Source organism: Eschrichtius robustus, chromosome 13 (assembly GCF_028021215.1).
Source record: "Eschrichtius robustus isolate mEscRob2 chromosome 13, mEscRob2.pri, whole genome shotgun sequence".
Taxonomy (NCBI): Eukaryota; Metazoa; Chordata; class Mammalia; order Artiodactyla; family Eschrichtiidae; genus Eschrichtius; species Eschrichtius robustus.
In genome coordinates, this window is record NC_090836.1 from 32,735,225 (window position 1) to 32,759,655 (window position 24,431).

General features: G+C 35.5%; 1 protein-coding gene and 1 long non-coding RNA gene across 2 annotated transcripts in view; one reads left to right on the forward strand and one right to left on the reverse strand.

Annotated features, from left to right (window-relative positions):
• The window catches only part of LOC137774650 (uncharacterized), a 29,699-nt gene extending 28,854 nt beyond the window's left edge, over nucleotides 1-845 (forward strand). Inside the window, exon 3 of the long non-coding RNA XR_011075913.1 lies at nucleotides 671-845. This is a non-coding gene — a long non-coding RNA (uncharacterized lncRNA). The remainder of the gene's footprint in view (nucleotides 1-670) is intronic.
• SLC2A13 (solute carrier family 2 member 13) overlaps nucleotides 1-24,431 on the reverse strand; it is a 440,944-nt gene that overhangs the window by 161,968 nt on the left and 254,545 nt on the right. The gene's annotated exons all lie outside the window — the stretch shown is intronic.

Sequence of the window (24,431 nt, forward strand, 5' to 3'; positions counted from 1 at the left end):
TGCAGCTGTTTGTGTTTTTTATATTTTCTATATTTCCTTGGTTCTTTAAAAACGAATGATAGAAATAGTTATTTGCTTTAAATTTTTTTTTGTAACATGTACAAAATTTCCAGCCTCTCTGAAGGAAAACGGATATTCAGTATAAAACACATTGTAGGGCTTCCCTGGTGGCGCAGTGGTTGAGAATCTGCCTGCCAATGCAGGGGACACGGGTTTGAACCCTGGTCTGGGAAGATCCCACATGCCACGGAGCAACTAGGCCCGTGCTCCACAACTACTGAGCCTGCGCGTCTGGAGCCTGTGCTCCGCAACAAGAGAGGCCGCGACAGTGAGAGGCCCGCGCACCGCAATGAAGAGTGGCTCCCGCTTGCCGCAACTAGAGAAAGCCCTCGCACAGAAACGAAGACCCAACACAGCCAAAAATAAATAAATAAATACATTTAAAAAAAAATAAAAATAAAAAAATAAAACACATTGTAAAAATAGTTTAGACATAGTACACAGTGAGCCACTCCTGCCATTTAGAGAAAGTTTTAAATCAGTCTAGGAAACTTTATCATTCAAGTTCCCAAACACCAGCCAAAGGCCAACCTTAAAAGCCAGTGTTCCTAAGGATAGCAGTCTTAGACCTGCTATGTTGACTCTTCCCTGCACGCTATCTTTCTTTTAGGATGTTTCAAGACTTCGAGTTGAATACTCCTCCAACTGCTGCCCACCACATGCTGTGGAGACTTGTTTGCTACACTGGACATCATAGATATTGCAGATGAATTCAATGTCCTACCATTTGCCCTCTTCTGATAGAAGGATGGACCTCATTTCAAGCTCCAGCCTTTCTTTATATGCCCTGCTCTGCTGCAGCCAAGTAAACTAGACTACAAACCACTGGAGGTCAGGTCAATGCTCTATTTATTTTTGTATCCAGAGTTCTTAGCCCTTCATACTTCTTTAAAACATATTTTTTGGATGAATACCTACCTCCCAAGATGTAAACCTGCCATGCCCCTGAACTAATGGATCTTCCACACTGTCTTTTTGTTGTGTTGCTATCCTTTGAATGTATGTGCACATGTTCATAGACACATAAAAGGCATGACACTTTCTGACACAGACATACAGTTTAGGCAAACTAACCAAGTGTCGGCAGTAGAATGGCTGCTTCAGTTGCCGGAGCTAAAACTAGTTTACCACTTCAGCTACAAAGTCGCTAAATTAACTTGAAGAACACAAATATGCCCATAGCAAAGGGCTTATGATCATATGAACAATTTTAAAATCAAAATTTTAAAATCAGAGTAACCTGCTGATCTTACCAGGAACAACAGTTAAAATGGAAATATATTTTGTTTTTTACTGCATTCTGAACTTTGTATTGAAGAAAAGTGGTGAGCATTTAGGTGGCTAGGAAATCTACCTAGAAAATACCCTGCATTCAGCATTGCTGTCTTGCTGCTCTGGCTGCTCTCCACAGATCCCAGATGTAATATGCTCATAAGCAGCCTGTAATACTGTTCATCCAAGCTGCACAGTGTGTTGTGAGACTGGCAATCTCCCTCTGTGGGAAGCAAGGCTGCAGATGACTAGCTGAAAATAAAACGAAACTCAAGGCTGAATGTATCATCATGATTTTAATTAAGTTTATAGAAGAGTTGCTTCATTTTGTGGCATCTTGCCCCGTTTCTTATTTACAATACTATCTCTAAGTAAATAAGGCATTTTGAATCAAAGTACAGTAAACATATATGAGTGAATTTTCCTCATTTTAAGTCTTACAAATGTTGCTGATTTTAATTTAGAATGCTATCTTTAAGACACCTAATACCTATAAATATTAATATTCTAAAGTATACTGCAGAATCACACAGCTCGAGAAACCTCAGGAAGCAATTGTGTATATCCTTTTAACCTAAAGAGAAAAGGTCTGCTCCAAATTCAAACAGACGCTCATATGGCACTAGTCTTTTATTATATGAAAATACTCTCTTAAAAAATTTCCTTACCCCCGTGGGTAACTCATTCCATTATCTCTCATAGATGAGATATTCTTTGAATTTTTTTTATCAGTATGTCTTTGGCTGTGATGAATAATAATTTCTGTTAGGTTAAATTATATCTGGCTTTAACATATTTATAATTTTACTTCTCAAGTGAAAACAAACAGCTGATTAAAAAGATTCTTATAATCTGAAAAGCATCCAAAATCCTAAAAACACTTCAACTTTACTGCTACAGACAAACCTGTTTGTGATAAAATTCATATGTTAGTTAGATAAGCTCTAATTCTTGCATATAAAGAACTGTGGTTTGTTTTCAATTGAGACCGTTTTACAAGGCACACCTTTCTATTGGCTTTTATACCCCCAGTCCTCAATCCCTGAGGGCAATAACTCCAATTCTCATATTCTATCTTAAGGAAAGAAATTGAGGCTATGGGCAAATTACTACCTGAAACTCTATTTAAATAACTAAAGCAAGCTTGTTAACTAAATTTCATCAGAGGTAACTGTCACAACTCCTACTGTTTATGAGGATTAAATTTATATGTACATACTCGCACATATTAGATATGTAAATCATGAGATAACTCTCCCCAGTGTTTTATCTAATCTGGAAGAAATAGTTTCTTTTCATCAGTTTCTGTGATCATTAAGCCTGTTTTTGTTCTGCTGGGTCTCTGCTCTGTTCTATGTTGCTGGGCAACCAAGAGGATGAGGATGGAGTGGTGGCAGAGAATTTCACTTTCATTATTCAGGCCAAATAAATATTAAATCAATTACTGAAATTCTTATTAAAGTGAGAGCTACTTAAACGTAGGGGGCTCATATGTCTTCTGTGATTATTTTAAATTACAAGTTGATAAAGTGGAGATGATTGCATTAATGTTTTTTCCCCTCTTTTCCTTGAAGTATGAAAGTAGGCAAAACCATAATGAGGGAAGACAAAATAGGTAAGATAAAATTTGTTTTGCAGTGTCCATTAGGAAGTAAAAATGTATATTTACTTGATTCATTTTATAAATAGAAAAGTCAATTTTTTTTTGTCTCTTAGATTTCTCCATTGTATATACTGAGCTATTTCTAAGCAGGAACTAAGCAAATTAACACATAAATCAAGGTAAATGAATAGAAGTCTTATTATATTTATATGCTATTAATGCTTAATTTATTGTTGTTATTGCATTTTAGTAACCCTTTGCAATTTTCTTGGTAATTAAAATAATATATGAATCTTATAAACAGGAAAGCTATTCTATTTTATTGGCTCTAACAAGTATGGGTATGTATTTAGTCATTAAAATATCTACATATTCATGAAAATCCATCAAGATATAAAATATTGAAAGAGAACATACTTGTATTATTTATAAACACAGTGAGCAAATTTAAATTGATTATGCTGATTTCCTTATTTAATTTTCTCAGTTGAGAAACAGAAAATATTTGTTCACTGAGTTTACAAGCTGATGTCTAGTTTACAAGATTCCAAAAATCTATTTGTGTGGTCCTCAGGATGAATTTTCTCATAAAACAAAAGGAAGTTAGAGGCCCTGGCCTCGCACAAAACCCTATTAAATCCATAATGTACCTGATATATAATACTAATAGAATATAGGACCCATCCATAACATAGAGTGATATTTTAGTGGGATAGTGTGTTAAATGATCCAGTTTTGAGTGCTAAAATTACCTATCCCCTGCATGTTGTCTTGGAAATAGAATCAGGCACATCTCACTCACCAATCTTCTGTAGAAAACTCTCTGCCTGTAAAATAGAAAGCTCTAAAGGTCTGGAAAGTATCTGGGCTAGATGCTCATCCTGGGAGTAATTTCTCTTTTACATGTATTTGCCTATCTGATTGTTTATCCACTGATTCTAACTCTACTTCAGTTCAACTGCTCTCTCTCCTTCCCTAGGTACTAGAAAGAGAATGGAACCTTGGAGTCTACACTCCCAATCCACCCATTCTCTTTCCCTGATCATTCCACCTTTACAGCCACACCTTCAAAAGTTTCAGTGTGTTGGAGCCATGGTGGGAGCCACATGGGAACCACAAAGGAAGCAAGGGGGAGCTGCAAAATTTATGAATCACAAGAACTGTACAGACCATCTATTACAGGGATTGGAGATTGAGGGGCATCTTTCTTCTTAAATTTCTCTTCTCAATTTATTCCAACAACAGTGAGAAAAACAGATAAAGTTGCATGAAGGTGATATAGATTCTAATGGTGAAGCTTGAAATGTGAACATTCTCCTGTTACTTCTACCCATTGTTGGACACCCTAATGTTTCTAATAGTAAATTCCCCTCAGACCACCACAAAGACTTATATGCTTGCCTTGGGATTATAGGTAAAGGGAAAACTGTATATGGCTGCATTCCTTTCCTCAAAACACAAGGAGGAAGAGAAACCTGGAGTTGACACAACAGATTGTATTAATGGAGGAAAAGAGAGGAGAAGAGACAGAAGGAAAGAGGGAGGGAAGGGAAAGAAAACCAGGGTGTGGCTGAGGAGAACGAGATGAAGGTCAAGGGGTGGATGCCGGGGATGCAAAAATACCAGGATGGTGGTTTTAGAGGTGAGTTTTATGGGAGTGAGGAGGTGTTTCCCTGACTTCACTTTCATCCTAATATCCAGATCAGTACTTCTTGCACCACAACTGCTGTGAGGCCTTGACTGCAGGGGTAAAGCAAAAAGCAAAATGGGCTTGCTATCTGGAAGGACCAGAAAAACAGACTTTGTATGTATGAAGAAGATGGAAGGAAATTCTATGGGGCAATTCAGAACAGGTGTGTAGCTGATAACAGGGCCTGAACAGTTATTTATAAGTGAAGGATACAGACAAGTCAGAGATGGACTATATCAAGATAAGACTTGAAAATTAGTAAGTATTAAGAGAGGTTTTTTTTTTTTTTAATGACTATATTAAAAAGGGAGTAATTCATGGGGGTAGAGACAAGTAGTACTCACAAGACATCTAGTGACACAAATATATTTTCCATGTTTGGAAACCTCTAGGATAGAGATTAACGACAGAGGAAGAAAATTAATATTTTGTACTAATCAATTTTCAAATAAAGATAAAAGGATTATAATAAGATCTTTCTATCATACACTGCTGTGAGGTCTAAATTTATAATATTTCTCAATCATATAATTCCTTTTAAGTCATTTCTTCTTATTTCTAAATTCTATTTTAAATATGCTTTTCTTTTCTGAAATTAGTTTTACAGAATGAGAGGAATGGCAATTACAACAGGACTAACAAATTTACCCAATGACAAAATATGAATAGCTTGTATCTGTCAATAATGTGGCAAAAAAAATTTGCCAACGAATTTTTAAAACTTGATGCTCTTTGTTTTGCCTACCATGAATATTTCAGAAGAATGTGTTAACCTTCAACATATTGCTATAATATTGCTGAATACTCATTACATTCATACAGTCCTGATATAATATATCCAAAGCCACAAAAAACCCCAAAAATCAATGTTGACTCTATGAATAAATTTATTTTATCTTTTTAAAGAGATATTCAAAGACAATTTATTCAATCTTTCTGAGTACAAGTTGTTCAAATTGTGCTAATAAAAAATACTTAGGGAATTTCATTGAAAATTAAATGAGAAAATGTAGGCAATCTGTACAGCGTGGGTACTCAACGAATACCAGTTCTCTTCTCACTTCTTTCCTTTCAGGGTATTTTTTTTTTTTTTTTTTTTTTTTTGAGGAGGTTAAGTAACATAGAGAATGTCTCCCTAATACATAGGGAATCCATAAATGTTTGGTTCTCTCCACCCTCCCTTGCCACAACTCCAGGTTACAGTAAAAAAAAAAAAAATAAATAAATCATAGATGTTTGAAATAAAAGGCAAGTTAAAAGGAGCTCTGGTATTTTACCACACACACACACACACACACACAGACACACACACAGACACAAATGCGAGAGGAGGGAAGGAGCTCTGGCCTACTATTCTATCTGGGGGTAGTTAAGGTACTACAATTTCCCCCCTTTTAGGGAGGGCCTTTAGATCCACTAGGGTTATGTGGCTTTCTCAAGAGCTCCTGGAAGAGGAAGGACAATACCCTCATTACCTGTCTCCCTGTGCAGTAATGCCCACTGTGTCACATATATTGTATATACATTTCCTTCCTGAATAATGAATGACATTAGCAATCCTGGAAATTGATATTTATTATTACATGAGTATTTCAATTTTTAATAATTGCTATATTTAAATAAATATATGTATATTTTTATAATTTAACCATTTCTTTGAGGCAAATGGTCTTTTAGTGTATACTTATGGAAAGTATGTATTTATGCTCTAACCACCCATATGGTATAGTTAATACTTGGATAAATGTCAAGTGATTTTTTTTTTAAGGATACAACCATTATCAAGCCACCAATGTGTTATAGGTGATATTTTTGTAAGTCTGAGGTAATTTTTTCAGATATAATCACTGACTGGCTTCAATATATAAATACATTTGGAATACTAATATGCCTGCCTCCTGTTAGGTAGATATTCTCTTCTGTTCTCTTGCACTCCATCTGTTATGGCAGAGGAAAATCAACAACCTCGGGAACCCACAGAACACGTCTGATAGCTGCAGGACTCAAATCCTTAGTTTAACAAATTGTCATTCACTAAGACTTCCTGACAGGAAAAACTACTACAACCTGGTGGGGCTGTGTGTGTGAGCATGATTGTGTGTGAGTGGTTTAATTAATAAGTTTGGCTTATTAAGGGAAGAACAAAATGCCCAACCTTTTTCATTTTAATAGGAATTGGTATTTCATTAATATTTCATGAGCTTCTATTTAGAGCACATGGCAAGGGTGAATATGTTCAAATTTTGGCCTTGGCAAGAACATGACTAAATTTAGCTTAAAACAACAATAGAATTTTGGTTTTTATTAATGTCTGCTTTTAATTTACTGAGCTGCCTTTAGAACATCACTGTTGTTCTGATACTTTCTTTCACTTACTGACATTATTTTAAAGTCAAATCTTTTGCTGTTTGGTGACTTAATATAAGTATTATTGTAGATATATAACCTGTTTTGCTGTTGTTTTAGGATACTGTTACCTCATCCTGTTGTCTCCCTTTCTGATAATTAGATTTAATAAAAATTAGGGAATAAAAGGAAAAAAGCACAAGAGGATTTATTAAATGGGGGGTTTAATATAGCCCTTACCCTTTCTTGGCATTTGTTCCAGCCTCCAATTTATACTATGTTTCAATGTAAGAACAGTACCCAAAATTCACAGGCTTCCCTGACACCGCCCCTTTTTTTTCAGTTACTACTAGACAAAGGTCCATTTCCACTGCCTTCTGCAGTGTTGGCACCCTTCCCTGAAATAGGGTCTGAGAATTTCTGAGTACCAAGGAAATTACTGAGCTGTAAACTAAGATAAAATCCAATACTAAAGTCCTTTACATGGAAATTTAAAGAAGAGTCAAGGACAGTGGGTAGTGTGTCCAAAAATTAGGGCTACATAGACAGGAACAGGGAATGGTCTCAATCAAAGCTGTGCAAGACAAACTGCCAGGCAGGACAATACACTGTCAGATGGACAATATGGCTTGGTCACTTGCAGCTGCTCTTTAAGAGAGATTCCTGTCTCCACTTCTTTGAAATTCAGGACTGGTTCTGAGTCTCTGACTAGAGAACACTCATTCCTGACTCCTGTGATGAGCTGGAAGTGGGAGGTGGTCCAGCCTCCTGAAACCATGTAGAAAAGGGTCACTCAGTGATCCTCAGCCTCTCCTCTGAGTCCCCTTTTCCCACAATGCTCAGCTCTCCTAGGAGTTTAGCAGATAAAACCGTCCTAAGATTCTGATAATTTCTAGGCTAATAGGCCACATATATAATTAAATTTCATAGCTTTTCTCTTTTAACTTAAGAATGTGTTTGATAATCATCTGTGAAAACTCTCTCAGCATTAATTCCCATTTGCATTTGCATCCCAAAACAATAGTAAATAATAATAATAAATGATAATAAATTCTATGAGGACTACCAATTCTGGACAAGATGAAGAACTACCATGGGCTGATGGATTCCTTTCCCAGCCAAATCTCAGAGCTATTACAGGTAATATTGAGTTTTGAGGTTTTCAGAACCTTACTTAGAAAATAAAACAACAGCTAAAACAATAAAAACAACCACAAACAAGAAACCCTGGGGAATAGGAAGAAATTGTCCTAACATGGTAGGTAAAGTTATAATCTAAAGAGAAAGAGTCAAAAGCCAAAGACTTGGGATGGATTGGGAATGGCTCTCTAACTGGCCTTTTTTCTCTACTGGAATTCCCTGATTAAAATATCACGTGCCCAGTCATACTGATGTGACAAGAAAGGAATACCTCCTGCTCAGTATCATCCAGAAACAGCAGGGTAACATCAAGGCAGCTCTGGAGCTCTGTTGGAGTGTAGAGCTTTTACCAGAGACTGACAGCTGGCCAGGCCCCTAGTGTTCTCTACCCCTCTTTTCTGTACCTTGTGTAAACTCCAGAGGGCAGATATTTTTATTGGCTTTGTTTCCTTCCTCAGACCTAGGATAATACCTGTTACAAAACAAGTAACCACTAAATAGCTGCTGAATGAACAGGGGAAACAAAAAGAATGGTCTGAGATGTGACCACAGATGCATAGCCTAGGAAGAAGTACTAGTCTCAGACAATGAATCACATAATTACAGATACTCTGAAGATATCTTGCAGGATGTTCTGTAACAAGAAGAAAAATGAATTTTAGACAAAGCAAAGAGATAAGGGAATCAATGGCAAGTAATAACTTAGTAAATTTATTGCTAACAGAATAAGCATAAAAAATATAGAACAAAAACTCTAAAACATTCCAACATGAAAGGAAGGGAGGTCATAGTAGAGAAGTGAGTTGAGAGACTGCTAAGATTCTTGTTGAGGGAGAAGACAGGGATACAAATTTTACACATTAGAAGGGAAAAAACAAGTATAATGAATCTTAAAAAGTTAGAGATAACAAAAGAAAAAATAGAATTTGTAACTTTCTAACAAAAAAAAATGAAGTCTGAGTTGTCAACATAATAGAAGGTAGGAAAGGAGGAAAAATTAAGAAAACATGATGGATAAAAACATGAAATAAGATGGCAGAAATAAAATCTCCATACAATAACAAAGACAATAAGAATACATTTCTCAAACTCAATGATCAAAAGACTCAGATCAGATTTACAAAAAATCTAGCATTAAACTGTCCACAAAAGGCAAAGAATGGTTGATGGAGAAGATGGAAAAAAATACATAAAGTAAATGTTAACCAAATGAAAGATTAAATAGCAGTTTAAATACTAGAGCAAGCAATTTAAGAAGAAAAGAAACATACTTTGCTCCTAAATATAGTGTATTAATAAGACATAATCATAAATATATATCCATCTGAAATGAAACCACTAACAGAACAGGTACAATTTTTCACTGGAAATTTTAATACAGATTTCTTAGAAATGGATCGATCATGCAGAAAAAAAGAAGCAAATGTACAGTAAATGTGAATTACACCATTAACAAGCTCAATCTAAAAATATAAATATAGTAAAACTTTACCCAACAAACTAAATGCTCATTTTCTCCAAGATCATATGAATGTTTTATGCATTAGACCAAAAGGACCTCTCAACTAATTCCAAAAAATTAATGTATGCATCATGATTTCTATATAAATTTCAAAACTTTAATAATAAAAGAAAAGCTAAAAAAAGGTCAGGAAACTAAATAGTTAAATGAATGATCTCATAGCTAAATGAAGTGGAAGTAACAAGACAAATTATACAATGCTTAAGAGCTGAATGACAGTGAAAGTTCCACATGTCAAAGGCTGTGTGAGATGCATCTAAAGCACTAGGAAGAAATGCAGAGATTTAAATAGTTTTTCACATAAAACAAAACAGTGATAACATACGAGCTAAGCATTCTACTTGAGAAATTAAGAAATGGAATGTCTGCTTACAACAATGGTGGAATAACAGGTACTGAATTTACCCTACTATGCTAAACAATCAGAAAATCAAGTGACATATAAGAAACTAGGGTTTTGAGACTTTGGACAACAGTCAGCACAGGACAGAGAACACTGAGAGAAGGGGGGACAATGAGGTGACCTCTACAGATGTCACAGCTAGCTTCCAGACTGTAGCACAAGGGAACTCAGAGTAGTGGAGAGGAGGGTTGCACAGAGGAAAGAGTACTCCAGAGGTCTGCCATCAGTTCTCCTGAAGCCTTTGGTAAGTAATGCTCAGTGCATATGTATGGAGAAACTACTGAGGCTGGACAAAGAACCACCAAATGAGCAAGTGGAAAAAAATCCCCCAGAGCTCACATGGGGTCAGGAATAGTTTGTATACACACCAGCCAGAATGGACACACAGGGCACTGAGTAAAGTCCTTAGCATGTCATTACCTCAATAGTGTGCACACTGAAACTAGTTCTGGAACTTTCCCAACAAAATTTAAAAGCAAGCCTTGAAAAGGACAATGTTATTTACAAGTAACTGAACTATGTCCTGTCAGAATCTGTGAGGGGTCTATTTTACCCTCTTTGTAAGCTGAAAGTTAACTTGTTATTGTTTCATGGATGCTGGCAGAAGACACAGACTACTATGTCAGAGACAAAGGATTTTGTTACACAAGGAAGAGTAAGCAGCATGAATATCATATTACTTGGCAATGGTTCTCCCTTGAACACGAAGTCCCTTGGTGGCAAACACAAGTGGACCTATACAGTTGTCTGCACATGCAGAGGGTTAAATTATAGGAGATAAACACTGACCTTGGTAGAATGTGTCACTTTTAAAGCAAGTGGGAGTAAGTCTGTTAAACACTGACCTTGGTAGAATGTGCTACTTTTAAAGCAAGTGGGAGTGAGTTTGTTGTTTGTCTGAGGAAAGATGTTATCTATTTCTCAAGGCTGTTCACTGCAAATACCACCCTGTGAAATGGCCCTATAGGTGGTAAAGAATATATAAAAACTCTTAGAACTCAGTAACAACAAGACAAACAACTCAATAAAATAAGGGCATAAGATTTGACCAAATGTTTCATCTAAAAAGGTTTATAGATGGCAGAACCAACATCCTGGGGAAAGAATGTCATAGTTCAGGAATCCAGACCAAGATGGTAACACAGGAGGCTTCTGAATTTCCCTCCTCCCATGGACACATCAAATGTACAGCTAAGAAATGGAGCAATTCCCTGAGAGAATTCCAGAAACTAGCTGAGTGACTCCTATACATCAGATGACTGAGAAAATATGCACATCATCAAAACTGATAGGAAAGGCTAAAATACACCCCACCCTTGGCACAGCACCATAATCAAGAGGGAACCCTCAACTTCCAGCTTCTCTCTGAGAAGTGATGGGTTTGGACTACACATCAAGTGCCCCAACTTTTAAGGCTACCATCCAAGGGATGGACCCCCAAATGAACTAGCTCTGAAAGCCAGTGGGGCTTGCATTCACAAGTCCCACAGGACTATAGCAAACAAAGAATCAGTTGTTAATGGATGCATGAACACTTGCTGTGGCTATCCCCCCAGGGCTCAGCAAAGAGGGAGCAGGCAAAAATGCTCAACTCCCAGTCTTTCCCTGGAAGAGGTCTGACTACATACTTTACCAGCTGCTCCCTGAGGGCTTGACTTTTAATCAACCTGCATCTAGATGCTGACTGTCTTCCTCCTCTTTGGGCTACTGATGGGTCTTGGCACACCCTCTACTACTGGGAGACACTAAGAACAAAGATGGTGGCTCAGACATCACAAAGGTTTATTAGAGGGAACCAGAAGCTCAGGCCAGGTTGATCTGCAAGTTTCATCTCCTACACAAGACCAGTCTGTCAAAACTGGGAAAGGTGACTTCTATCTAACGTGTAAAAACCAACATGGAGAGTCAAGGACAATGAAGAAACAGGAATATGTCCCAAGCAAAACAAGATAAAGCTCCAAAAACTGATCATAATGAAAAGGAGATAAGTGACTTATTGGATAGAGAATTCAAAATAATGATAATAAAGATGCTCACTGAGGTCAGGAGAGCAATGCATGAACAAAGTCAGAATTTAAACTAAGTGAAAGAAAACACAAATGCCAAACAGAAATCAAAGAGCTGAAGAACACAATAGCTAAAGTGAAAAATTCAGTACAAGGATTCAACAACAAACTAGGTCTAGTGAAAAAAGGATAAGAGAACATGAAGGCTGGGCAGTGGAATTCACCCAATCAAAGGAGAAAAAAGAAAAAAAGAATAAAAAAGTGTGAAGATAGGTTAAGAGACTTATGGGACATGATCAAGTATACCAATACCTACATGATAGGGATCCCAGAAGAGAAAAAAAAAGCAGAAAGATTATATAAATAAGTAATTGCCGAAAACTTCCCTGAACTTAGAAAAGAATCAGACATAAAGCTCCAGGAAGCCCAGAGAATTCTAAATAAGATGAATCTAAAGACATCCACAAAGATACACTATAACTAAGTTGTCAAAAGCTAAAGACAAGGAGAGAATCTTAAAAGCAGCAAGAGAAAAGCAATTTGTTACATACAAGGGAAGCCCCATAAGACTATCAGTGGATTTTTCAGCAGATACTTTGCAGGCCAGAAAAGAATAGAATGATATATTCAAAGTACCAAAAGAAAAAAAAAAAACAAAAAAACCTGCCAACCAAGAATCCCCTACCCAGCAAAGTTGTCCTTCAGAAACAAAAGAGAAATAAAGAGTTTCCAAACAAATGAAAGATGAAACAGTTCATTGCCACTAGACCAGCCTTACAGGAAATGTTAAAGGAGGTTCTTTAAGCAGAAATGAAAGGATGCTAAAGTATAAAACTCAATGGTAAAACTAAACATATAGTTAAATCCTATATAATGAGATTTATAATGGTGGTGGGGAAATCACTTATAACTCTAGTGTAAAGGATAAAAGACAAAAGTATTAAATATAACTATAACTATAATAATTTGTTGATAGATACACAATATAAAAAGATATAAAGTATGACACCAAAAGCATAAAATTTGGGAGGAGCAAAGGTAAAAATGTAGAGCTTTATTATTCATTTGAAGTTAAGTTGTTACCAACTTAAAATAGACTTTTATAGGATGTTTTATGTAAGCCTTTCAGTAACCACAAAGCGAAAACCCACAATAGATACAGTAAGATACAGAGAAAGGAATCAAAGCATACCACTGAAGAAAATCATCAAAACAAAGGAAGAGAGTAAGAGAGTAAGAACAAAGAAACGATTACTCATAATCGTTTACTCGTTTACTCATTTAATCGTTTACTCAATCGTTTACTCATAATTACTCATAATTACTTTAAATGTAAAGGAACTAAATTCTCAAGTCAAAAGACATAGAGTGGTTGAATGGATAAAATAATAAAACATAACTATATGTTACCTATAAGAGATTCACCTCAGCTTAAGGACACACACAGATTAAAGGTGAAGGGATGAAAAAAGATGTTCTATGAAAATGGGAACCAAAAGAAAATAGGGTAGTGGACAAGAGAGATTGTAAGCCAGAACTGTAACAAGAGACAAAGGTTATTATATAATGATAAAGGGGTCAATTCATCAAGAGGATATAACGTTTGTAAATATTTATATACCTAACATGGGAGCACCTGAACACATAAAGCAAATATTAACAGATCTAAAGAAAGAAATAGACAGCAATACAATAATAGTAGGAGACTTCATTACCCCATTCTCAAAAATGCATAGATTATCCAGAAAGAAAATCAATAAAGAAATATTGGATACACACTACATGTTATACCACACTGACTTAACAGATATATATGAAATGTTCCATCCAACAGCAGCATACACATTCTTATCAAGTGTACATTCTGCAGGATAGATCATATGTTAGGCCACAAAACAAGTATTAATAAATTTAGGAGGAATGAAAGCACATCAAGCATCTTTTCTGACCACAACTGTATAAACTTGAAATCAATTATAAGAGGAAAACTAGAAAATTCACAAGTATACAGAGATTAAACAACACTTTTCTGAACAACCAATTTCAAAGAAGAAATCAAAAATGTCTTAATACAAAGGATTAAAGATGATACAAACAGATGGAGAGAGAAATCATGTTCTTGGATTGGAAGAATCAATAATGTGAAAATGAGTATACTACCCAAAGCAATCTACAGATTCAATGCAATCCCTACCAAACTACCACTGGCATGTTTTACAGAACTAGAAAAAAAATCTTAAAATTTGTTTGGAGACACAAAAGACCTAGAATAGCCAAAGCAGTCTTGAGGGAAAAAAACGGAGGAGGAGGAATCAGACTCCATGACTTCAGACTATACTACAAAGCTACAGTAATCAAGACAATAGGGTACTGGCACAAAAACAGGAATGTAGATCAATGGAACAGGATAGAAAGCCCAGAGATAAACCCATGCACATATGGTCCACTAATCTATGACAAAAGGAGGCAAGGATATACAATGGAGAAAAGACAGTCTCTTCAATAAGTGGTGCTGGGAAAACTGGACAGCTACATGTAAAAGAATGAAATTAGAACACTCCCTAACACCATACACAAAAATAAACTCAAAATGGATTAGAGACCTAAATGTAAGACCGGACACTATAAAACTCTTAGAGGAAAACATAGGAAGAACCCTCTATGACATAAATCACAGCAACATCTTTTTTGATCCACCTCCTAGAGTAATGGAGATTAAAAACAAAAATAAACAAATGGGACCTAATGAAACTTCAAAGCTTTTGCAAACCAAAGGAAACTACAAACAAGACGAAAAGACAACCCTCAGAATGGGAGAAAATATTTGCAAATGAATCAACAGACAAAAGATTAATCTCCAAAATAAACAGCTAATGCAGCTCAATATTAAAAAAACAAACAACCCAATCAAAAAATGGTCAGAAGACCTAAATAGACATTTTTCCAAAGAAGTCATACAAATGGCCAATAGGCACATGAAAACCTGCTCAACATCACTAATTATTACAGAAATGCAAATCAAAACTACAGTGAGGAATCATGTCACACCAGTTAGAATAGGCATCATCAGAAAATGTACGAACAACAAATGCTGGAGAGGGTGTGGAGAAAAGGGAACAGTTTTGCACTGTTGGTGGGAACGTAAATTGATACAGCCACTATGGAGAACAGTATGGAGGTTCCTCAAAAAACTAAAAATAGAATTACCATATGACCCAGCAATCCCACTACTGGGCATATACCCAGAGGAAACCATAATTCAAAAAGACACATGCACCCCAGTGTTCACTGCAGCACTATTTACAATAGTCAGGTCATGGAAGCAACCTAAATGCCCATCGACAGATGAATGGATAAAGATGTGGTACATATACACAATGGAATATTACTCAGCCATAAAAAGGAACGAAATTGGGTTATTTGTAGAGATGTGGATGAATCTAGAGACTGTCATACAGAGTGAAGTAAGTCAGAAAGAGAAAAACAAATATTGTATATTAATGTGTATATGTGGAACCTAGAAAAATGGTACATATGAACCGGTTTGCAGGGCAGAAATTGAGACACAGATGTAGAGAACAAACGTATGGACACCAAAGTGGGAAAGCGGTGGGGGGGTGGGGGGCGTGGTGGTGTGATGAATTGGGAGATTGGGATTGACATATATACACTAATATGTATAAAATGGATAACTAGTAAGAAACTGCTGTATAAAAAAATAAATAAAATTCGAAAATTCAAAAAAAAAAAAACTTAAAAGAAACATCTCATGCATGACCTGAACATCCTAGACAAGAAGTAGATTGATGCTGCATTTTATTTTACCCAATAGATATATTCTATCAGAATGTAATTTTTGTATATAACATGTTTACAAATTGAATTAAAATTTTTTCTTTTTTACAAAAAAAAAAAAAAGACAAAGGAAAATGGAAACACAACATACCAAAACTTATGGGGTGTACCAAAAGCAGTTCTAAAAAGGAAGTTTATAGCAATAAGTGCTTGCATTAAGGAAAAAAAATTTCAAACAACATAACTTTACACCTCAAGGAACTCTAATAGCAAATGAAGATTAATGTAAGTAGAAGGCAGAAAATAAAGATCAGAGTAGAAATAAATGAAATAGCAACTAAAAGGACAATAGAAAAGATCAATAAAACTAAGAGATGGTCCTTTGAAAAGAAATGCTGGTTGACAAATATTTTGTTAGACTCACTAAGAAAAAAAGGAGACAGATAAAATCAGAAACAAAACAGAAGACATTACAACTGATAACACAAACATACTAAGGATCATAATAAACTATTATAAACAGTTTTACACCAACAAATTAGATAACTTGGGAGACATGGACAAATTGCTAGAAACATATAACCTACTAAGACTGGATCATGAAGAAATAGGAAATTTGAGCAGACCACTTACTAGTAAGGAGATTGAATCAGTAATCAGAAATCTCTAAACAAAGAAAAGCCCAGGACCAGATGGCTTGAATGGCAGATTCTACCAACATTTAAAGAAGAATCAATGCCTATCTTTCCAACACTCTTCCAAAAAATAAAAAAAGGAGGAAACACTTCCATACTCATTTCATGAGGCCAGCATTACTCTGACACCAAAGACAAACAAAGGCATTATAAGAAAAGAAAGTTACAGGTCAATATCCCAGATGAGCATAGATATAAAAGTGCTCATCAAAATATTAGCAAACCTAGTTCAAGAGCACATTATAAGGATCATACAAAATTAATCAAGCATGATGTATTTCAGGAATGCACACAAATCAATTTGAAACACCACATTAATAAAATGAAGGATAAAAATCACATGAAAATCTCAATAGACACAGAAAAGCATTTGACAAAATTCAGTATGTTATCACAATAAAAAATCTCGACAGATTGTGTGTAGAAAGAATGTACCTCAACATAATAAATGCCATATATGACCAACCTACAGCTAACATCACACAAAACAGTGAAAAGCTTAAAGCTTTTCCTCTAACATCAGGGACAAGAAAAGAATGCCCACTCTAGCCACCTTTATTCAATAGCACTGGAAATCCTAGCCACAGTATTAAGCAAAAAAAAAAAATTTTAAAGGCATCCAAATGGGAAAGAAAGAAATAAAACTGTTTCCATTTTCAGATGACATATTATATTTAAAAAAACCTTTAAGTCTCCAGTAAAACAATGCTAGAACTAATAAAGGAATTCAGTCAAGTTGCAGGATACAAAATTGATGTATATAAAAATCAGTTGAGTTTCCACATACTAACTCTGAACTATTGGAAAGAGAAATTAAGAAAATAATTACAATTAAAATAGTACCTTGCACTCATCTTGGCCTGAGATGAGAGCAGTGAGTGTGCATACACACACCCACGGGAAGAGCTCCTCATCCACCAGGAATGCGCTGCTCCAGCAGAACAGATGAACACAAAAAGCAAAGATCAGTTGGGGAATTTCTGTGTATCACAGAAGGATTCACTAGAGCAACTGAGTATCTTAAATCTCAGAACACTGTCAATTTTATGTATCCATTAAAGAACTAATGTTTCAAAGTAAGTTAAGCAAAATGGGAAGACAGAGAAATATGCAGCAGATGAAGGAGCAAGGTAAAAACCCACTAGACCAAACAAATGAAGAGAAAACAGGCAGTCTACTTGAAAAAGAATTCAGAATAATGAGAGTAAAGATGAGCTGAAACCTTGGAAATAGAATGGAGAAAATATAAAAAACGTTTAATAAGAACTAGAAGAACTAAAGAGCAAATAATGATGAACAACACAATAAATGAAATTAAAAATTCCCTAGAAGGAATCAATAGCAGAATAACTAAGGCAGAAGAATGGATAAGTGACCTGGAAGATAAAAAAGTGGAAATAACTACCGCAGAGAAGAATAAAGAAAAAAGAATGAAAATAATTGAGGACAGTCTAAGAAACCTCTGGGACAACATGAAATGCACCAACATTCGAATTATAGGGGTCTCAGAAGAAAAGAAAAAGAAAGAGTCTGAGAAAATATGTGAAGAGATTACAGTTTAAAACTTCCCTAACATAGGAAAGGAAATAGTCAATCAAGGCCAGGAAGTGCAGAGAGCCCCATACAGGAAAACTCCATGGAGAAACACGCCAAGACATATATTAATCAAACTATCAAAAATTAAATACAAAGAAAAATTATTAAAAGCAGCAAGGGAAAAGCAACAAATAACATACAAGGGAATTCCCATAAGGTTAACAGCTGATCTTTCAGCAGAAACTCTGCAAGTCAGAAGGGAGTGGCAGGACATAATTAAAGTGATGAAAGGGAAAGACCTACAACCAAGATTACTCCACCCAGCACGGATCTCATTCAGATTCGATGGAGAAATTAAAAACTCTACAGACAAGCAAAAGCTAAGAAAATTCAGCAACAGAAAACCAGCTTTACAACAAATCCTAAAGGAATTTCTCTAAGTGGGAAACATTTCTCTAAGTGGGAAACACAATGCTAAAGGAAAAGACCTACAAAAACAAACCCAAAACAATTAAGAAAATGGTAATAGGAACATACATATCGATAATTACCTTAAATGTAAATGGATTAAATTATCCAGCCAAGACACAGATTGGCTGAAAGGATACAAAAACAAGACCCGTATACATGCTGTCTATAAAGACCCACTTCAGACCTAGGGACACATACAGACTGAAAGTGACGGGATGGAAAAAGATATTCCATGCAAATGGAAATAAAAAAAAAGCTGGAGTAGCAATTCTCATATCAGACAAAATAGACTTTAAAATAAAGACTATTACAAGAGACAAAGAAGGACACTACATAACGATCAAGGGATCAATCCAATAAGAAGATATAACAATTGTAAATATTTCTGCACCCAACATAGGAGCACCTCAATACATAAGGCAAATGCTAAGAGCCATAAAAGGGGAAATGGACAGCAACACAATCATAGTAGGGGACTTTAACACCCCACTTTCACCAATGGACAGATCATCCAAAATGAAAATAAATAAGGAAACATAAGCTTTAAATAATACATTAAACAAGATGGACTTAATTTATATTTATAGGACATTCCATCCAAAAACAACAGAATACACTTTCTTCTCAAGTGCTCATGGAACATTCTCCAGGATACATCATATCTTGGGTCACAAATCAAGCCTTGGTAAATTTAAGAAAATTGAAATCATAGCAAGTATCTTTTCTGACCACAGCGCTATGAGACTAGATATCAATTACAGTAAAAACCCTGTAAAAAATACAAACACACGGAGGCTAAACAATACATTACTAAATAACCAAGAGATGACTGAAGAAATCAATGAGGAAATAAAAAATAAGTAGAAACAAATGACAATGAAAACATGACGACCCAAAACCTATGGGATGCAGCAAAAGCAGTTCTAAGAGGGAAGTTTGTAGCAACACAATCCTACCTCAAGAAACAAGAAACAAGAAACATCTCAAATAAACAAGCTAACCATACACCTAAAGCAATCAGAGAAAGAAGAACAAAAAAACCCCAAAGGTAGCAGAAGGAAAGGAATCATAAAGATCAGATAAGAAATAAATGAAAACGAAAAGAATGAAACAATAGCAAAGATAATAAAACTAAGTGTTGGTTCTTTGAGAAGATAAACAAAATTGATAAACCACTAGGCAGACTCAACAAGAAAAAAAGGGAGGACTCAAATCAACACAATTAGAAAGGAAAAAGGAGAAGGAACAACTGACCCTGCAGAAATACAAAGAATCATGAGGGATTACTACAAGCAACTATATGCCAATAAAATGGACAACCTGGAAGAAATGGACAAATTCTTACCACAACCTTCTGAGCTGAACCAGGGAGAAAAGAAAATATAAACAGACCAATCTGAAATTGGTCTGAAATTCACTGAAATTCAAACAGTGATTAATAATCTTGCAACAAACAAAAGCCCAGGACCAGATGGCTTCACAGGCGAATTCTATCAAACGTTTAGAGAAGAGCTAACACTTATCCTTCTCAAACTCTTGCAAAATATAGCAGAGGGAGGAACACTCCCAAACTCATTCTACGAGGCCACCATCACCCTGATACCAAAACCAGACAAAGATGTCACAAAGAAAGAAAACTACAGGCCAGTTTCACTGATGAACATACATGCAAAAATCCTCAAAAAATACTAGCAAACAGAATCCAACAGCACATTAAAAGGATCATACACTATGATCAAGTGGGTTTTATCCCAGGAATGCAAGGATTCCTCAATATGCCAATCAATCACCATATTAACAAATTGGAGGAGAAAAACCATATGATCATCTCAATAGATGCAGAGAAAGCTTTTGACAAAATTCAACACTGATTTATGATAAAAACCCTCCAGAAAGTAGGCATAGAAGGAACTTACTTCAACATAATACAGGCCATATATGACAAATCCACAGGCAACATCGTTCTCAATGGTGAAAATCTGAAACCATTTCCACTAAGATCAGGAACAAGACAAGGCTGTCCACTCTCACCACTATTACTCAACATCGTTTTGGAAGTTTTAGCCACAGCAATCAGAGAAGAAAAAGAAATAAAAGGAATCCAAATTGGAAAAGAAGAAGTAAAGCTGTCACTGTTTGCAGATGACATGATACTATACTATACTATAGAGAATCCTAAAGATGCTACCAGAAAACTACTAGAGCTAATCAATGAATTTGGTAAACTAGCAGAATACAAAATTAATGCACAGAAATCTCCTGCATTCCTAAACACTAATGATGAAAAATCTGAAAAAGAAATTAAGGAAACACTCCCATTTACCATTGCAACAAAAAGAATAAAATACCTAGGAATACACCTACCTAAGGAGAGAAAAGACCTGTGTGCAGAAAACTGTAAGACACTGATGAAAGAAATTAAAGATGATACAGATGGAAACAGATGGAGAGATATACCATGTTCTTGGATTGGAAGAATCAACATTGTGAAAATGACTATACGACCCAAAGCAATATACAGATTCAATGCAATCTCTCTTAAACTACCAATGGCATTTTTCACAGAAGTAGAACAAAAAATTTCACAAAAGACCCCAAATAGCCAAAGCAATCTTGAGAAAGAAATACAGAGCTGGAGGAATCAGACTCCCTGACTTCAGACTATACTACACAGCTACAGTAATCAAGACATTATGGTACTGGCACAAAAACAGAAATAAGGATCAATGGAACTGGATAGAAAGCCGAGAGATAAACCCATGCACATATGGTCACTTTATCTTTGATAAAGGAGGCAAGAATATACAATGGAAAAAAGACAGCCTCTTCAATAAGTGGTGCTGGGAAAACTGGACAGCTACACGGAAAAGAATGAAATTAGAACACTTCCTAACACCACACACAAAAATAAACTCAAAATGGATTGAAGACCTAAATGTAAGGCCAGACATTATAAACTCGTAGAGGAAAACATAGGAAGAACAATGTTTGATGTAAATCACAGCAAGATCCTTTTTGACGCACCTCCTAGAGAAATGGAAAAAAACAAAAATAAACAAATGGGACCTAATGAAACTTAAACGCTTTTGCACAGCAACGGAAACCATAAACAAGACGAAAAGACAACCCTCAGAATGGGAGAAAATATTTGCAAACAAAGCAACTGACAAAGGATTCATCTCCAGAATACACAAGCAGCTCATGCAGCTCAATATTAAAAAGCAAACCACCTAATCCAAAAATGGACAGAAGACCTAACAGACATTTCTCCAAAGAGGATATACAGATTGCAAACAAACACATGAAAGGATGCTCAACATCACTAATCATTAGAGAAATGTGAATCAAAACTACAATGAGGTATCACCTCACACCAGTCAGAATGGCCATCATCAAGAAATCTACAAACAATAAATGCTGGACAGGGTGTGGAGAAAAGGGAACCCTCTTGCACTGTTGGTGGGAATGTAAATTGATACAGCCACTATGGAGAACAGTATTTAGGTTCCTTAAAAAACTAAAAATAGAACTACCATACGACCCAGCAATCCCACTACTGGGCATATACCCTAAGAAAATCATAATCAAAAAGAGACATGCACCACAATGTTCACTGCAGCACTATTTACAATAGCCAGGACATGGAAGCAACCTAGATGTCCACTGACAGATGAATGGATAAAGAAGATGTGGCACATATATACAATGGAATATTACTCAGCCATAAAAAGAAATGAAATTGAGTTATTTGTAGTGAGGTGGAAGGACCTAGAGTCTGTCATACAGAGTGAAGTTCTTCATAAAGAGAAAAACAAATACTGTATGCCAACCCATATGTATGGAATCTAAAAAAAAGAAAAAAATGGTTCTGATGAACCTAGGGGCAGGACAGGAATAAAGTCACAGATGTAGAGAATGGACTTGAGGACACAGGGAGGGGGAAGGGTAAGCTGGGACGAAGTGAGAGAGTAGCATTAACATATATACACTACCAAATATAAAATAGCTAGTGGGAATCAACTATATAGCACAGGGAGATCAGCTTGGTGCTTGTGACCACCTATAGGCGTTGGATAGGAAGGGTGGGAGGGAGGTGCAAGAGCGAGGGGATATTGGGATATATGTATACATACAGCTGATTCACTTTGTTATACAGCAGAAACTAACACAACATTGTAAAGCAATTATACTCCAATAAAGATGTTAAAATAAATAAGTAAATAAAATAAAATAGTAGCAAAAGAACAAAATACTTAGCACTAAATTTAACCAAGGAGGTGAAAGATCTGTACACTTAAAACTCTAATACATTAGTTAAAAAATTAAAGACACATATAAATGGAAAGATATTCCACACTCACAGACTGGAAGAATTAATATTGTTAAAATGTCCATAATAGCAAAAACAATCTACAGATTAAATGCAATACCTACCAAAATTCCAATGACATTTTTCACAGAAGTAGAACATAAAAAATTCTAAAATTTGTATGGAACCACAAAAGACTCCAAATAGCCAAAGCAATCTTGAAAACGAAAAACAAAGCTGGAGGCATCATGCTCTGTGATTTCAAACTATATTACAAAGCTGCAGTAATAAAAATAATATGGTATTGGCATTAAAATCAAACACATAGGTCAATGGAACAGAACAGAGTCCAGAAATAAATCCATGCATATATGGTCAATTATATTTCAACAAAGGAATCAAAATTATCCAATGGGGAAAGGATAAATAGCACTGAGGAAACTAGATATCCACACAAAAGACTAGATTGCTATCTTATACATAAAAATCAACTCAAAATGGATTAAAGATTTGATCATAAGATTGTTAAACACTAAACTCCCAGAAGAAAATATAGGGAAAAAGCTTATTGACATTGATCTTACCAGTGATTTTTTGGATTTGAAACCAAAACCAAGGTGGCAAAAGCAAAAATCAACAAGTGGGACGACAACAAACTAAAAAGTTTCTGCACAGCAAAAGAAAGAATCAACAAAATGAAAAGGCAACCTGTGGAACGGGAGGAAATCTTTCCAAACCACATATACTATCTGTAATTTCCAAAATATAAAAGATAAAATGCAATAGCAAAAAACAACCCAATTAAAAAAGGACATAGGTACTGAATAGACAGTTTTGCAAAGAAGATTTACATGGCCAACAGGGACATGAAAGTTGCTCAACATCAATAATCCTCAGGGAAATGCAAATCGAAATCACAATGAGTTGTCACTTCACACCTGTTAGGATGGCTATTATCAATAAGATAAGAGATAACAAATGGTGGGAAGATGTGGAGAAAATAGAGTTGCCATACACTGTTTTAGGAATGTAAACTGGTACAGACATTATGGAAAATAGTATTCCTGGTCTGAGTATTGAGGGCATTTCTCAAGAATAAAAAATAGAACTATCATGTGATACAGCAATTCTAATTCTGGATATATAACTGAAGGAAACAAAATCACTATCTCAAATAGATATCTGTACTCCCATGTTCACTTAAGCATTATTCAGAATAGCCAAGACATTCACTAGATACTCAGGTTGTTTCCATGTCTTACAAAATAATAAATAAATATGTGAGGTGATGGATGTGTTAATTGATGGGGGTAAAAACTCTTTCACAATGTATATGTTTACCAAATCCTTATGTCATGTACTTTAAATATATTACAATTTTATTTCTCAATTATACTTTTATAAAGTTGAAAAAAGATATATGGATGGCAAATAAACACATAAAGGAATATCGAACATCATTTAGTCATTAGGGAAATGCAAATGAAAACCACAGTGAGATTCCAGTTCACCTCTACTAGAATGGCTAAAATTACCAAGACTGACTATACCAAACATTGGCAGGATATGGAAGAACCAGAACT